At 39.8% G+C, this 18,924-nt stretch overlaps 1 long non-coding RNA gene across 1 annotated transcript; it reads left to right on the top strand.

The window, feature by feature from the left end:
- Window positions 1–201: 201 nt before the first annotated feature.
- On the top strand, window positions 202–12,955 carry LOC118478287. Its single transcript, XR_004858937.1, has 3 exons — window positions 202–537; window positions 9,587–9,685; window positions 12,843–12,955. It is a non-coding gene; the product is annotated as an uncharacterized LOC118478287 (long non-coding RNA).
- Window positions 12,956–18,924: the final 5,969 nt, after the last annotated feature.

Here is an 18,924-nt window from a genome sequence, read left to right as displayed (position 1 = left end):
CACTTTTCCATTCATACCCCCCGCCCTCTTCCCCTTCCCCACTCACATACACATAGGCTAGGCCTAGATTGTTTTCCATTCGTTCTAGCCTAGGCCTAGGCTAGCCTAGGGGAAAGCTTTTCGTTCATAATCTCAACACCACAACTGCTGTCCTTTTCACTTTTTATAGTATTGCGTCACTAATAACACTGACGTCAAACTGTTCTTAGCAACAAAGAAAAACAATTTTGAAAGAACCATTACCTTTTCGGCACAAGGCTACGGGACGGGTGTGGAAATCTTGCCAGTTTAACTTTTGGAAGTACTTGCTAAAGATGGAACCTTGTAATAAAGATAGCGAAGGGGCTAAAACTAAAAAGAAGCCCGAAAAAACCCAGGGTGAAAGTGATGAAAAGCCCCCTTGCCCAGAACCTCTGACGCCTCTATGCGAGCCTCCTCCAAGACCTCCACCTCAACCCATGCCTGAACTTCCACCAGAGGAACCTGCAGTGTGCCCAGAGCCTTCCGAGAAGGCCTGTCCCGAGGGAAAATAACCAAGTGAGTTCTAGAATCTAGCTTCTATCTAGATCTAGATGATCAATGCCAAAATCGTGTTCAGGGCCCTAAAAAAACATAAAAACTACAAAGTAATACCCTTTATGAGACGGGAGGGTTTCTATAAATTTATCGATGTTGTTCATGTTTAAGTGCTTCCTTACTTTTATTTCTTTGACCAGATATTATCTAGATTATATATCTAATCTAAATCTAGATCTAGATATTAGATCTAGAATCTAGATTATAGATCTACCCTCCAGTGGCGGTGGGTAGTGAAAGGCTTACGGGCTTGAGCCCCTCACCCCCACCCCGTCCCCACCCCAACTCTATCCCTTAGTTAATGAAAGTTTCTTAAATAACGAAATGAGCAGTTGAAACCGTTATGATCGCACACAATGAACACACAGTTATCAGCTTGGCGGCTTGCCCGTTTATCCAATCATTGTTGTCACCGTTTACAACTATAGTAACCTAACAGCCAATCAAATATCGTTAGGGCTCAGAAAGAATAAGCCGGTTCCCACGCTCGTCTTTAATGAAACTCTTCTTGTTAATAGTTAAAAGGAAGAAGACTCTAAAAAAAACAACCACTGCACAGAGGGCTTACGCTCTCCCAGCCCTGACAAAGGGGTGAAAGTTTACGACACACTTTCCCCCAGTGACACAGATACCTATGCGCCCATTGGGCCTTTGTTAGGCGCGTTCTATTTTTTGCAACAACACGACCCAATCCACCTCATAGTCATAGACGGTGTGTGTTTGGAGTGCTGGGTGTTTGTGCCACTGAGATTTAACAGTTATTAATTACATCAAACCACTTTTGAGGCAACCTTTTCTTCAGATAAAAATTAGAGAAATTTGGAGGTAAAACGGCTTCGACCCCACCATCCAGAAGCTTAAATTTAAGTAAGAACAAAGATATGGAAGACAAAGGTGACTCTTCTCGTTTGAATGATACTCAAAATGCCGTGGCTCGCCGTGAGAAAAGCAAAATCATCACTGTTTTGTTCTTATTGCTTGCTTTTAGGTGGTAAAAAAGTGGAAGAAACCTAAGCCCCACCCAAATCTTGGTCCACCCACCGCCACTGCTACCCTCACATTGTCCTTCTCGCCCCAGAGGCTAAGTAGAATCAGAACACAGACAAGATAATGGGAACGGTTATTCCTGGTGCTCCATAGCCGTGGGGTAGGGGTAGGGGTAGGGGTAGGGGTAGGTCTCTCCTTTATTTTGTTTGTTGAGTATTGTTAGGGTAAGTGGTAGGGTTGGGGTAGGAACTAGAATAGAGGTTGGGGTTACTGATGGGGTAGGGGTGGAGCAGGGGCGGCTCGTGGGTCTAAAAAGTGGACGTGCACAATTAAGCTATCTTAGGCTGAAGATAATCAAGGGCAGAGTAAATGGGATGGTATATAATTTTAGGATCTTTGTGTTGGTGAAGGAAGACCTTGTGCTTTTATTTTCATTCTTTTTACTCGTGGTTTTGACTTCTAGAACTAGATATCTAGATCTAATCTAAATCTGTTTGTTAGATAAACGTCAATTTCATTCATCCTGCATTAGAACTGAACACTCAAGTAGTAGATCTAGATCTAGTACCTTTCACCACTCCACTACAAAACCGTTCAAAAGCAATTAAGTATATTACGTTCACCTCCCTCAGGTTCACGGTCACAGAGGCACTTAAAATAGCGATAAGACAATGAACCAATCACAATTCACTTGAGCACTCCGCTGGATTGCTCCGGGGCCCACCTAATTTTGGCATGGAATAGTGCACAGAGTCTATGGCGTTTATTTTTCGATTGCCTACTGTGGGCTATGTTTCGGCGCTATTCGGCAGGAGCACATTTGAGATGTGCCGTCTTATTAATATTAATGTATCGTCAAACACTCTACAAGGGTCGTCATCGCTTGGGTTATCCCAAAGAGCGATTTATAGGTCAAGTTTCCACTGTTGACTATCCTGTTATGTTTAGATACAGCGCATGAACTTAGGTATGGCATAGTAGATGTTTTACGGCGCTATAGAATAGAAATGACAGTACGGCGCCAGCGAGGACCTTGTTTTGATATAATATTTGGCTATTGTTTGTTCCTGGCGTCTTTTATTTTATTATTGTGGGTGCTTTACGTAACAGAACTTTAAAACATTTTGGGCGGCACTGCACGACCGTGCTCTATGGACGAACCGCGCCTGGGGTGGAGGTAGGCTTGTATTTGTTGAGGGTTAGGGGTAGGGGTAGGTGTAGGTCTCTTCTGTATTGTGTTTGTTGAGGTTTAGGTTTTTAGGGTTAGGGTTGGGGTAAAGGTGGGGGTAGGGGTAGAATCTAGGGTTAGGGGTTGGGTCAGGGTACGGGTTAGGACTCTTCTTCATTGTGTTTATTAAGGTGCAGAGGGTAGGTTTTCTTTTCTCATAGGGTAAGTGGTTGGTTTTTTTTTTGGGGGGGGGGTGGGCTTGCACCCCTGATCAGGAGGCAGCACTTCTTATTTATGAGGGGGGGGGGGGGGGGTTGCCTCCATGATTAAGGTAAGTTTTAGGGTCAGGTTTAGGTTTTTTCTTTTCCGTTTCTTCGTCCATTCAAAATATGTGCGAAATGAAATGTCTAATGCTTAATTTTTCGCTTCATCCCTTACCGCGACACGGGCGTACGAAAAGAACGAAATACAAGTAGATCTAGAATCTAGATCTAGACCGGTACGGAGAAAGCCGCGCTTGTCCACGATATTCCGTTTTATATATGCAAATGAGGTAGATCTAGATCTAGATCTAGATCTAGAGTCAACTCAGAAATTTACTTTTTATAATATTTTTTTTGTTTTTGAAGCCAATCGCATCAGCTTTCCTAATTTTGCGAAGGAACCTCGTCAAAACCCTTCGATGTAAAAAGTAATTGCGTTTTGGGAATGTTAAAAGGTGATACACTCCCACTGAGCTCAAGTAGGTTTATAAGAACTTCTTTTTACTCATTGATAACACCAGCTGCTTGGCACAGTGGTTATGCTGCTGGACTACTAATCATGTTTGCTTCCCTCACTCACAGGTTTGATTCACGGTCACGGCACTGATTTTTCTAATCATGTCATAGTACTGTGTATGCTTTCAGATATTATCATGTCACTAAAAATGCCCATTCCAGGTGAAAAGACAAAGGAAGGCAAGAAGAATACAAAGTAACACAAACTCAGTTTTCTTTCTTTACTTTCTTTATTGCCCAACCAAATATTAAACCCTATCTTTTACATAGCCCACTCAAAAGTCCCTTCTTTATTGCGTAGGTTGTGGTGGTCGCTTGTTACGGAAGTCCTTACCTCTCCACTCGAACCCCAGCCCAGACTATAGATCTATATATCTAGATCTAGGTCTAGATCTAGATCTAGATATCTAGTTCTAGATCTAGATATCTAGTCTAGGCCTAGTTCTAGATCTAGATTCTAGATCTTTGTTTTTTTTTTCTTTCTGAAAATGACTCTCATTCCAGACTGGGTTGTTTTCTGACCAGTTGCGCATGTTGTGCCTGTTAAGATCTAAGTTACTTTTCAAATGGAGTAAATCTTCATCACTAAAGATGAATAAGGCATTTTTATAGATCTTGAAGCACTCCCATTTCACGTCACATCCACTACCGGAAGTTAGCTCCTTCACCACTTTAGTGCCGTCGGATATACGAATAATGTCAGTTTTTTAAAGTTAAGGCTTAGTTTTAGGATTTTTTTTTGGTGGGATAATGCATGCTTTTGTAGTCAGTAGGGGGGTTTCAGGGGGTGCGAGTACGTAATAAATAGCTCTCTGGTAATAGCTTTGTAGTAGTGCCGTAACATCTAAACTAGATCTAGATATCTAGAATCTAGAGCTAAATCTAGATCTAGATCTAACCATTTGCAACGTTTTTTAAAGCCAAAATCGTGTTCAGGGCCCTACAAAACCCATAAAAAGCTACAAAATAATACCCTTTATGAGACGAGAGGGTTTCTATAAATTTAAATAATGGGTAAATAAGAGTGCATCCACTAAAAAAATTCTATCATGTTGTTGAGTTGTGTTCAGAACTCTTTATTTGACTTGATAGCGTACAGAAGATGCGGGTACAGACTTGCTAGTTTATTAGAACCATAGCAACGGACGTTATTGAACAATATGCCCAATGGGCCTAACTTTACACATACCAGGTTTCTTTAATGGGATAAGTTAAAGAGTTACTTATAGACTTAGAATGTTTGGTACAGAAATTGCACTACAGAGATCGTGTACATCAACACATGCGCTTCTTTCTGCTTCATTGCCATGACATTTCTGAACTAGAAATCTAGAATCTAGGCCTAGATCTAGAATCTAGAATTTAGATGCACTTTGTACAGTTAATACTTCATGAAAATGGGTTGAACAGACGTTTCACTGGCGTTTGTTTTCCTGTCTAACTCTTCTGATTCGTCAACCACAGCAGACCTTGTTTTATTGATTGACCCTTTGGTCTTCTATCTCGCTCATCTCGTGGACACATTTAAGAGACGTCTGGACGAATACTGGAAAGATCTCCCAACGATTTACAACTCCACCTGCCAAAACTGATTTGTCTCGCCTGCACGCAATGCATTATTGTTATTCATTACCAGATAGTTGAACAGGCTCTACGTAGAGCCTCAACTAAATCGTCAATGTCAGTGTCAATGTCAATGGTCAGCAACTGAGACAGTTTCTTGTTAACGATTGATTAAGATACCAACAATGATGTGACTTGTTACTGTCGCTCAGGATTTTGGCGGTTGAATTGTTCAGATAGTATAGATCTACAAGAGGGACGTGATGCACGAGGCCTTTCATGCATGGGGGGCGACTCAGAAATTTACTTTTTCTTTCTTTTTTTTTTTTTGAAGCCAATCGCATCAGCTTTCCTTATTTTTCGAAGGAACCTCGTCAAAACCCTTCAAGGTAAAAAATAATTGTAATTGTGTTTTGGGAATTTTGAAAAGGAAAACAAAACCAGCAACACGGAAACGCCCACCTCTAAACACACACGCACACACACACACACACACACACACACATACACACAGACACACACACACACACACACACACACACACAGACACACACACACACAGACACACATACACACACACACACACACACACACACACACACATACACACACACAATAGATGTAGGCTATATTTATATATACTAGCTGAGTATTTTTCTAAATTCAGGAAATAAATAAATCGAAAATCCAGCTTCGTCATGAGGATATATCTATCTTTTAGCAGGTAGATCTACTTGTCAACTCTGAACTCTATAGCTGTCGAAGTTTTATGGGGAAAAGTGACAAATGTGTTTCCAAGTTGCCAAATATAATAATATAACATATAGATATAGATCTATATCATTATATATATTGGTGAATTTTACAGAATAGACAAAAACAAAAACAACACAAAAACCTGACTATTTTAATGGCATAACAAACAAACTGCACCCAACACTAAGAAAAATCAAACACAAACATGAGCGCTTCAGACATAATAGTTTTAGCATAGACAGACTATAATAATGTTTTTAAGCAGGTTTTCACGCTGGAAATCCAGGGATGAAAACTTACCACTCATTAATGTAATATATAGGCCTACATAGATGATACAATATACACACACGCATACACCTATTTGTATGTATGTATAAGTATAAGTATAATATGTATGGATAGATAGATAGATAGATAGATAGATAGATAGATAGATAGATAATAGATAGATAGATAGATAGATAGATAGATAGATAGATAGATAGATAGATAGATAGAAAAGATTCAAGTTCGAATTTAGAACTAGATTTGTAGGCTAGAAGATCATATCAGAGGCTTGCACTGCTTAAGTGTAAGTCAAAGTCCGAAGAAGAGGAAACCTGTACAATCTCCGAGCGACCGGAACATCGCATCAGACAACGACACATGGGGAACAGGTAGATAGGATCCGTCTGTCGCTTTGACCCGTAAAAACGATCTGTGGATGAGGAGTGGAAGTAATATGATACAATACGTGTTGAACTAAACCATTCTCTCTCTCTCACTCTTATACATCCATATACTTTCTGCCCCCTCTCTTTCTTTCCTCCCCACCCCTCTCTTTCTCCTTCAACTCTCCACGCTGTCCCTCTTTATCTCTCATCAACTCTCTTAATAATAATAATAATCATAATCATAATCATAATCATAATCATAATCATCATCATAATAATAATAATAATAATAATAATAATAATATTAATAATAATAATAATAATAATCATGATAAATGGCAATTTTATAGCGCTCAACCCCGGTTAAATACACAGGCTCTGAGTGCTTTACAATACAGTACAACGTACTCTCTATTTCAGCCACCTCGTATTCTTGTATTTGGCTAGATCCACGTCTTCCTCTATCAGAAATGTGGAGGCATCAATCAAAAACAGTAATCGATCACACTATGAAAGATACTGATTGATTTACTGAGCTTAGCCTTTTCTGGCTTTGAAAATACCGCCTTCTCTCAGTTCTATTAGAGGAACCGGCAAAGATCAGCGGCGGCTCTCGTGGCCTAGATGTTAAGGTGTTGACCTCTCATTCAAGGGTCCCGGGTTCGAATCCGGGTAGCGACCGAAACATTTTCTTCTCTAAATTTGTCTCCTTTCACCTCATTTCCTGCTCTCTAGCAATGTTCTGTCGTCTGCTTTCGTCTCCTCTTTCTGCCCCCACCACCTCACCTCCTTTAAAATTGCCCCTTCCTCTGGGCTCCAGATTCTTTCTGCAGCCTTTCTACTGCTACTCTTTGGCTTCTTCTTACTGCTGTCTTTCAGCCACACCCCTGATCTTCTGGTAGGAAAGATCTACACCTAGCCTTCTCGGACAAGGGCGAAAAATCTCGGAGGACCCGTGTGCAAGTTGCGCACGTTAAAGATCCCTTGGTGGTCTAAAATCGATAAGAGTAGGCTTCGGCCGCCACCCGGGCAAAATTCAAAATTTCCTACCAACTGAAAATATTATGTGTGTCCCGCGTGCTCATATGGCCTTATGCAGTTGCGAGCGCCGTAAAACACTTTACAAAAACAAAAAAAACAAACAAAGATCAACTCATTCCGAAAAGAAAAAAAAACAGCAACCCAAAAACCAAACCAAACCAAACCAAACCAAAACAAAACAACAAAACAAGAAGCAAAAACCATGAAAACGTTCGTGACAAAACGATCAAAAATACCCCCCCCCCCCAAACCAATGCAAAATAAAACACAAAAAAACAAGAAAATTCACGTCAAGAAAACTGGGTACTGGCAACAGCACAAACAACGTTAAAGGCCCCCAAAATCAAACTACAAAAAACAGAATCCGAAGAGAATTCTAGTGCAAAATAGTAAAGAAAACTATGGAAAACCGGGTAAACACTAACAAAATCAGCCAACAAAACCCGAATGCGAGCTTTTCTGAAAAACTCACCTGTGATAAAACTGATAATAAGACCAGGGATGACTGTACAGACCACTCCGATTAGAGGTAACCAAATGTAGGAAATGTCGTACATTGAAAATGGTCCGTCTGTAAAACTGTGGATAACAGAAAAAAACAACCAACAACCCAGGTCTGTTAGAGTAAAAAAAGGTAGCAAAAGAATAGGCCAGAAAACATAGGACAATTTCTTTTGATAAATCTAGTGTGGCCACTCTTGTGCAAGGAGGGAACCGACCTCATTCACCACCGACACTATAAGATAAGGGACCTCTCCTCGTCACGTTTGTAGGGTATGATCTTGTTTTTTCTCTGTCCGTCTGTCCGTCTGCTGCTTCTTCTTTCGTATCAAACATCTTTCGTCCTGATCTCCCCTTCACCTTTTTATGTTTGTTACTCTCTTGTAACAGCTCTAATCTTCTGGCGCTCATATGACAGTTTGCAGTTGCGAGCGCCGTAAAACCTCTACTAAAACTAAAACTAACTGTCTGTCTGTCTGTCTGTCTGTCTGTCTGTCTGTCTGTCTGTCTGTCTGTCTGTCTGTCTGTCTGTCTGTGCCTATCTCTTTCGCTGTCTGTCTCTCTCCTCCCGCCCCTTCTCTCTCTCTCTCTCTCTCTCTCTCTCTCTCTCTCTCTCTCCCTCCCTCTCTCTCACTCTCTCTCTCTCTCTCTCTCTCTCTCTCTCTCTCTCTTTCTCTCCCCTCTCCCTCTCTTTCTCTCAGGATTCAAAATAAAGACATATACATTGTGCTTTTCTAAATTTCCCTTTTTCATCCCTACACGCAGAATCTGCTGCTTTTGTCCGGTGGTTGGGGGTGCTCAGGTTTGGTCTTTCGGATGTACGTTTTTCCTGGGTATAAATTTGGAATGTTCAGCATGCAACAAGCTTGCAGTCGTGACGACTTGTCCCTCATATCCCCAGACGACATTCAGTTGTCCGTTCATCCCCCCCCCCCCCATGCTGATATGTGGTTGGAATACACTACCTGTAGGTCCTACTTCTTCTCTGTCCCTTTGCTGTTTTGTCTCTATTTCTATTTTTCCCCAGGACTAAATTGCCGTTGTTGTGTTGATGTGCCTTTTTCTACATATAGTGCTCAAATTGCGGAGAGAGAGAGAGAGAGAGAGAGAGAGAGAGAGAGAGAGAGAGAGAGAGAGAGAGAGAGAGAGAGAGAGAGAGAGAGAGAGAGAGAGAGAGAGAGAGATTGATTGGGCAGACGGGGTTGTCCACTTTCTGAAAAATTAACTTTTCGTTATGTAATATAACAGTTGTCTCTCTTAGATGTTTTTCTTTTTTTGAACCCGACAACTTAGAGATAGCACAATACAAACATTTCGACTTTGCCTCAGATAAAGAGAGAATAATTAATTATTTAAACATTAAATATTTTCATTCTCCTATGAAATGACTTTTCTGCCAACAGGTTTCATGAAGTGGGCTATAGTACTGTGCCTACAGAGAAATGGGTTCACAGTATCATGGGCACAAAAACGACCTCATTTAATACGAAATCAAAGAAGGAACTGTGCTTTGAAGGACTACGAATACAAACTGACCTGTTGCTTTTCTCTGTCGTCAGAATGTCATCCGGTGTTGTGGACTCCGTCCAGCGGTCTCCCATCAGTCTATAAGTCGAGTTTTGGAACCAGTCAGCGGTTGTGTTCCCGGGGACCATCAGGTTTGTGACGTTTGCGTTCGTACAGGATGACGTGGGGCCACTGGGTAATATATGTGCTCCTTCAGATCCGTACAAGAACTTCCCAATATTTATCCAAACGCTGCATATCAAACCTATTAAACTCCCAAACAAGGCGCCCTGAAATAAGAGCAGTGAAAGACATGGCTATAGATATAATTAAGAATGTTATTCTCAGGGGATGCTAGTAGTATTCTTCTAATCCAGATGCACCTGACAGCGTACAGAATACGGTATCAGAGAGTACAAACAGTTCAAACGCGTCACAGCTGTATAGTTATGTGTAGTGGCTATAAAAAAAGTGATTAAAAGACTCTTTAAAGTATTTTAAAGTTGATAAAACATTGACGTCCATGTCTACCATTCAACCATAGAAAGTATGGTCAATTTTTGTATAACAGCATGGGCCGGGAACACAAGACAACAAGATAAAGACAAATTAAATCGATTAATACGGAAAGCACGTAAAATTTCAACATCTACATTCCCCTACTTGGATGAATTGTACATAACAGCTTGCATTAAAAAAATTAATTCCATCTTTTTAGACAACAAACATCCCTTGTTCCCTCAAATAAAAACATCAGTCAGAAGAAAAAGACCCAGGCTTCTGATCTGTAACAAAGAAAGATATAGAAGGTCATTTTTACCATCATCTATCAAAATGCTTCCATCTTAACCATCTTGTATAAGTATACTTACGACCTTAAGAGTATGCATCAAAATAACTTTGAGTGTGTATCTAGCTTACGATTATTGTCTATTAAAATACTATTATCTATTTGTCGTGGCCGAATTTTGCTATTCAAAAGGCTTTTTAATGGCTGCATCGATCGACATGCAGTTTTCGCAAGAATATTCTTTAAAATATTCTCCAGATCATGACGCCCTTGTTTTTTTTTCAGTTTTGAGACAGTTTTGCTGCAAAAATCTTAATTTCTTTATTTCGCCGATCGCTTTTGTAGGCCGACGCTTCTGTCTCTTTAATTTTAGAAAACACGGAAGTGATATTTCGCGAAGCGCATTTTGTTTTGAGAGTATAGATCTAGACCTTCGAATTTTTTGCATCTTTCAAGATGTATTGCTCCATTCCAGTAAAGTGTAAATATAATAGGCCAATGACTTTCAGTTGATGTTAATGCACCGATTATTCCTTTCATCGAAAGGGGGGCCAGCTAGTTGTTTTTATTGCTGCTCATATATATTATGCAAGTGATTTTAAGCCTACGTGTGTGCATGTGTGTGCACGTGTGTGTGTGTGTGTGTGTGTGTGTGTGTGTGTGTGTGTGTGTGTGTGTGTACTCGTGGTGAAACACCAAACCAATGTGCCAGGATCTGGACAATAAAGAAGTATCTTATCTTATCTTATCTTATCTTATCTTATCTTAAAAAGAAAATCACTTTAAAAAATACAGATCTGTCCATCTGTCCTTCCTCCAGTCTGTGGGAAATGCATAGGAAGAAATAAATACATAGTCGTAAACTGCACAACATTAAGCCCACACTTTGTCCACGAAAACCTTCGGGCCTCTCCAGAAGAGACGAAGTTGTTTTTACTCGATTACGCATTGGACACACGCCCCAACACAGGGAGATGAGAAACCGTTCTGTGTTGAATGTGACACAGATTTTACCATTAGACACATCTTAACAGAACATCCAGACTTCGGAGAGACCCGAGGGAAACATTTTAAAAGCAAAAAATTGCAAGATCTATTCTCTGTCGTTGATCCCAGCAGAATTCTCGATTTTATGAAGGCCATTGACCTTTACAGAAAATTGTAAATACAGTTATTTTGATTTTAATAATAGTAGGTTGTATTTTTGAAATTTATAACATTTTAAATCTGATCGATGACCTACGTCGAGCCGTGCTGTGAACTGTTGTGAACGCAACCAACTTGTGTTTCGCACGCTCATATGACCTTATGCAGTCGCGACCGCTGTAAAGGTCTTACTAAAACATAAAACAAACAATCTTTCCTTTGTAACAGGTGCCTGGAGGACCTCCAAGCAAGTCCGTTCAAAATTCTCTGCATTGTTTCTATACGTCTGATTCGCTTTACTCCTTGACTAAAATTTAATGACAGTAGTACTAATCTAATCGTATCGAAACAGATTGCATCTCTCTACATAATGTAGTTCAACATTTAGCAAATTATTACCTATTCATGATTCCTGGAATGATGCAGACGCCACAATGTTTCAACATTTTCAAACAATCCCTTCCCTTTTCAAAAAGAATAAAAATAAGGAAACTCTCTCATAACAAAATAACATAGCATAGTGACTTACAAATTTATTAGCGAAAGGGAAGATTGCACCCAATAAAAAGATGCCCAGGACAGGTCCTCCTGTAGCACCTAGAGCCGTATACGTCACCTGGGGATAATATCTGGCAATTTAGTTTGGTAAAAGTTTTATAGCGCTCGCAACCACATATGATTGGACATCTTGACGTTAGTTCAAATCTCAAAGGGAGAAGAGTTTTAACAAAGTATCTCTGTCCTCTCGGACTGCATATCCAATTCAGCTCGAGTTAGCCTAAACAGTTTGTTTGAGTAACGAGAAGCACATCGAAACCATAATGGTCATTATTTCGTGTTTCATAGAAAGGTATATTTAGTACTCTAAACTATTCACAGTCAGTGTAGCTTACGCTCTATATTCTACTCACTTGAGTTACTGGTCCTGTCATCTCTTTGGCTAGGTAGGCCAAGCCAATGATACCAGCCCCGTACAGACACACTGGGAACGACAAAACGAGGACATACACTTTCTTATGCAAATAAAGCTCATGTTTTACTGTTAACATTCTCGCATTACAAAAAAGTTCAACTCAGAGTAAAGCCTCAATCAGTTCTTCCCCACCTTTCTCCCTCATTTTTAGAATTAACGATGTCAAGAACTTGAAAAGAAATGGGTTATCAAATCCCAGATTAATTTGCTTGGTCATGCAGATATCCTACTAATACACTGTGCGGGGTATTACAAGGAAGCCACCTAAATAATCTGTTATAATATCTATCTATCTATCTATCTATCTATCTATCTATCTATCTATCTATCTATCTATCTATCGATCTATCGATCTATCGATCTATTTTGCCTAATTTGTGATGTTTCCTTTTAACTGCAGGTATCTCAGCACATTACGTGAACGGCGGAATTATGCACGACCTGATAAGAAGTTCTCAAGACTAATGCAATGGCTCGACTTCTTTATGTCAAAATAAAACATCGGTGACCTCATTGTATCTTATGTTCTTTTTATACCCAGTCACAACCTTATTTGATACGTGAGTTTTGATGTCTACCATTATTTCCTGCTCCTACATTTTTACAGATGAGCATTGTTTCTGGTCTGTTCGCTGAAAAAACAAAAGTCTGTCCCCAAGTTCTGACATTTCGTAACAACAACAACAACAACAACAACAACAACAACAACAACAACAACAACAACAACAGCAACAACAACAGCAACAACAACAACAACAACAACTTGTTATGAACATCGAAAAGCTGCTGGAATCAGAATGAGTTTATTGTAGTTATCCAAATTATTGAAGTACTAATACTAACAGGCCTTTAATTGGCTGCTTAGAGCCTTCAAGTCAGGACCAACTCGGTCTATATGGATATGTACATTATTATTATAGATGGGCCAAATTTATTGGTCGAATTCTACTGTTACTGTTATGCTAGAATCTCAGCTTACAACTTTGTCTTTACTTAGAAAAGATGACAAGCTTAGTTCTACGTCAAAAAGATTGTGAAGTGCGAGAGTGACGGCCAACCAGTTTTAGGTAAGGGAATTGGACCCCTTGTAAATCCCTTCGGACCCAAGAATTTGAACGTCTTGGCTCAGGTACCAAGTATTTAGTATTAGTATGTAGTATTAGTATCATTAGCCAAAATAGCGGCGACCGTGGAGGTTTCGGAGTAATTCAAAATTATTCTTTCGCTTTATACTATTTGATAATTATACCTCCACCCCTTCCCCTTAATTACAAAGATGGGACAGGGGGCGGCACCCATAGATAATTGGTGATCTAAAAGCGCTCGTTTTATTTCTTAATCTTCGGCATTTATATGACCTTACCTATTGTGTTGCAAGCGCCGTAAAACTCTCACTAAAGCTATCACTGATCACACTATCTGCAAACGTTACACAAGAAGCTGTCCGACCTGAGGTCAGACAAGTCGGACATTCGAGAGTGTTTCAAATTTTTGTGCTGTTTTTTTTTCGAAAATAAATTGTTAGTATAAATTCCATGACGATGAATCATGATTGTAATTCAATAGTGTATGGAGTCTACTTCTATTTTTTTTCCAAGAGAATCTGTTACATTCAGGGAGAGTGAAAATCAATCAGTGTGAGCAAAATCGTAAAAAGTAATGACTAATTATAATTTATATGGTATGTTTTCCACGTGCTTGTCAGACCAGACGAGCCCAGGCCTGAAAAATCAGCGGGGAAAATCGTGGCAACCATATTTAAAAAAAAAGTTTTGGGACGTTTGTGGTATACTTATCACAGATTTTTTAACCATGTGACATGTGGGGCAGATGCCAATTCTGAAGTCAATGTTGAAACACTGAAACGACTGCACGAAAGCATTTCTATACTCTATCTATACTCTATGTATTATATAATATGTGAAACTTCACATTTTCGCAGCCTAAAACTTCCGAACGACTTAGCTTTCTAATTTGACCAAATTAATATGGTGTTTAGTTTCAGAATCATTAAAAAAAGGGTGCAGAGTTTCATTGACGAGCCTGAAGTCATTGTAGTTTAATTTTCAGTTTTTCATTAGTTTCGTTTAGATCTAATCTTGGGAAAGTCCGTCTTCTAAGACGTCATTGTAAACAAGCGAGGTTTCCGTTCATTAGCCGTGCGCAGATTCCACACCTTTGAAATTAAGGGGTGTACACACGAAAGCGGAATAGAGAATCAATCGATAAATCTATTATATAATTATAAATTATATAATTATAATATTTGGCAACTTGGAAATTCACGTGCCACTTTTCTCTCAAGACTTATAGCTCCATTTCAGCAGAGTGTAAAGAGAGTAGGCCAATATGACTTTCAGTTGATGTTAATGCACCGATCATTCCTTTCATCGAAAGGGGCCCTGCCAGTATGATCTAGGCACTTCAGTGAAATTTTCAAACTTCTCCGAGGGCACTAAAATTTAGATTATTGAAAAGAGCTTAATTGGCTTTCTGTTTTCAGAGCTTTTTAAATTTTTGTGCTATCTTTGCTAGTTCAGAAGCAGCGACCATTTTTGTGAATCAATTTTCACTCTGATTTGGTCAAATTTTTGCACTGCATTTTGTGCCACCAAAACTCGAAATTTTGCTTCATAACGTCATAAAATCCTTAATAAAAGTTGTAACGTAACCATTGAGGTATCATTTTGTTTGTTGTTTTATGTAGAATCAATATATAAGCATACGTCAAGTACCTTAAGAGTAAAATTCTATTTACCGTTTAATTACGTCATAAGCGTGACGCCGGGAGTCCGATGCCTATTATCCCAAAAAAGAAACGGGCACACTTTCCATAATAATGGTCCGATTTTCAAAAGAAAAACAGTACTCATTTTGTTTTAAAGAGTTCTTTAACTTGCTATTGGGATAAAATGGTTAAAATTGAAAGCAGTTTCAATCTTACAATACATGCATAACTCAAGCAGGAGGTTGGCGGGTGCTCTGGGGTGTGGTTTGCTCCTTTTTTCCCTATTAACAGTCAATCGTCCTTATCTGCCCTTGTTCTTTTCCGTATGTTACTCTCTTGTAGCACCTCTAATCTTCGGGGCTTATATGACCTATTTTTGCTGCAAGTGCCGTTAAACCCAAGCTAAAACTAAACTAAAAAAGCATAACAACACAGACTTGAAGAATATATAAAAAATTCAACGAGTATGGTATAAAGCGGGAAATCACCATAGAATATGATCATTACTGAGGGTCATCAAATACCGATATAATGACTCATACCCCGAAGAACAGCGACATCAGTTCTATGATCAACTGAGTAACCTTTTAAACACCATGGATGACAAAGATAATGTGACAATCATGGGGGACTTAAACGGCAGAGTGGAAACAAGGAAGACGACGTGTGAGAGATGCATGCGGCCACACAGTGACAGAGAAACAGATGAAAACAGCAATGGAAAAATGCTATTACTATTACAATTTGTTTTTATGCAAAACATGACCTCGTCATATCAAATACCTTCATCCAACACAAAAGGAGTCAAGTTAAAACTTGGTACAAATATCAAATGGAATTGCCTAAAGATAGCATCACAAATTGATTTTATCCGGGCCAAAAGATCGAAACTGAGAAAAATCAGAGACTCAAGAGTGATTCCCATCTACGTCACAGACACTGACCACCGACCAGTCATCATGACTATTGACACACCAAGCAAGAAAAGGCCAGAAGCAAAGAAACGACGAGAAGTCGTAAATCTCAGAAATATAAATAACAATACCATAGATAAGATACTTGAACGTTTGAAAGATGTATTTCACAAATTTCCCCAAAACCGGGAGACATTGAAGAGGAATGGAGCAGGTGTGAACAGATCATTAAAAGAAGAGTGCGGCACCAGGAAAACAAGAGGGCAGAAAATGAAAACAACTATATATATGGTGGAATGACCAAGTGAAGGAAGCCATCCACTTCATCCAGCTGAAGAAAAAGGCATTGAAAAAGTGGAAGAAATCAAAGACAGGAAGATTACATCCTATACAGAAAGGAACGCCGCTAAACATCAAGGGTAGTAAAAGAAGCTAAGAACAGATCCTGGACAGTATATGGAGAACAGCTGGTGACAAAACGTAAAGAAGAACCTTGAAAGTTTTAGTTTTACAAGAGAGTTAAAAAAGCATGAGAATGCGGGAAGAACCATTCAACCCAACTGAAATAGTCAATGATGAGAACGGAAAACCTATTTTCAGATAGCCAAAGATTAAAGAAAGATGGAAACGCTATTTCCAGGAGCTGCTGAATCCTACAGCAGAAACAACAGCAAACAACTTCTCACCGAAAGAAACCACTCCAGAACCATCAAAACTGCTGAGTGAAACCCAACATGTAATAAAGAAAAGCCCCGCAAACAAAGTGATAGGCGTTAAAAACATCACAGCAGAAGAGATCAAACTATACTACCATATCGGAGAACTCTGGTTACGGAAGATATTGAACCTGGCCTGGGCGACAAAAACAACACAGAGCCTACAGAGGAATATCCCTTCTCAGCCGTGTGGATATAGCGTTTGCCAAGATACTGGACATGAGAATGAGACCAATTGTAGAGACTCAACACAATGAATCCGAGTTTGGTTTCAGAAAAGGCAGGGGCTGTCCTGAAGCTTTTTTGCATTCAGATAGTTGTGTGAGACTGCCATTGGACATGACAAGACCTCAATATCGTCTTCGTGGACCTCGAAAAGGCGTTCGACAGGGTAAATAAATGTCAACTTTGGGAAGTCTTAGAGGTTTTAGTAGAGGTTTTACGGCACTGGCTACTGCATAAGGTCATATGAGCACCAAGGGGTGGGTGTCAACAGAGAAGTCCTTACAGGGAATCAGACTTACTCTGTTCACCTCTCTAGCTTCAACAGCACAAAGTCTGCTTCGACTGTCAAGGCACCACGGATACAGCGGGTCACAAGAGTGTGACAAACATACAAAGAAGCAGAGGAAAATGACGATAGTAAGGATTAGGAAAGAAAAAACCGCAGTTCCCTGTAATAGTTCAGGCACAGTTATGAGCATGACATTGTTCGATCAGCCCATTTACAATTCTACTGTGCATTAGAACGAGAAATGTCCCCCCTTTGGGAATGGCCTAAAGATACTTCAGTCAGTTGCACCGCCACTTAGTCTTAGAGGAATAGGGTTTAAAAGGACAATTGCTGGAGAACATCATGGCACTTTTAAAAAAACAGCCTGTGTGCCGTAAGGTCAACAGAAGGACTATCGGACTGGTTCCCCATCAAGTATGAGGTGAGACAAGGGTGTGTTCTCTCTCCACTTCTCATCATCACTTACATGGATAAGATCACGAAAGTAGCAAATGACAACATCAATGAACTGAACGAGCTTCTATTTGCTGATGACCACAGTACATTAAATACAGACGAAGAGAAATCACAAAAACACCACAAAATTAATTAATGAGGAATGTAAACACCTAAACATGAAAATCTCCATGTCAAAAACAGAAGTTCTGAAGGCTAGAATAAAAACAGGTAGACTCAACATCCTTATTGACGGAACACAACTCCAACAAGTAGAGGAATTTAAGTATTTTGGGAAGCACCTTCACACGATATGGGCGTATGGACAAAGAAAGAGAAACAAGATCTATGAAGGCAAATGCAGTGACCTACCAGCTAGCACCCCTTCTCAGTCACAAGAACATCCCAACTGAAGTGAAATCCTAGCTCATCAATAGAATCTTCATACCAACATTAACATATCAGTGCCAAACATGGTCTCTAAACAAGGCATGAGAAAAAAAAATCAATGCACGCGATATTAGATGTCTCCGCAAAACCACCAACGTCACCAGAGGAGACCGCATAAGGAACGAGACCATACGTCTACATGTACCAGTCGTAAATTTATTAGAGCGTCAACGAGTCAAATGGTTCGGACATCTAAACTGAATGCCCCAGAAACAACTAGCGGCTAGAGCTTACAACACCCGCGAACCCGGCTTTAAATCAAGAGGAAGACCAACGAAGACCTGACTGGATGGGGTTAAAAAGGTCCTGGAACAATATAACTAATTAACATTCTATCACAAACGCCGAAAGCTGCACCTCCCCTTAACATCCTAAGGATACCAGAGGAAAGAAAAGGCAAAGTAAAGTAAGAACTGAGGAGCAAAAGTGCTCACTTTGTTTCAACTGGCATCTTTCTTCAGGGTTGCTGCGTCAATGGAAAAGAGTAAAAGGCTTACACTGCTGATACCGTGAGTCGAGGAAAGATGGCGGCGGTGGCGATTATAAGAAAAATAAGACGACAAGAAGGATATATAATAGAGCAAATGTATATGAAGGTGAAGAGCAGGTAATGTGGGATAGAGAAAAAAGAAGAGGTACGGTTATGAAGGAGAGTGGAAACACACGAAATCACACACACACACATACACACACACACACACATACACACACATACACACACACAA

The sequence above is a fragment of the Aplysia californica genome, unplaced genomic scaffold, assembly GCF_000002075.1.
Source record: "Aplysia californica isolate F4 #8 unplaced genomic scaffold, AplCal3.0 scaffold00466, whole genome shotgun sequence".
NCBI lineage: Eukaryota > Metazoa > Mollusca > Gastropoda > Aplysiida > Aplysiidae > Aplysia > Aplysia californica.
This window is presented reverse-complemented; position numbering and strand designations above follow the sequence as displayed.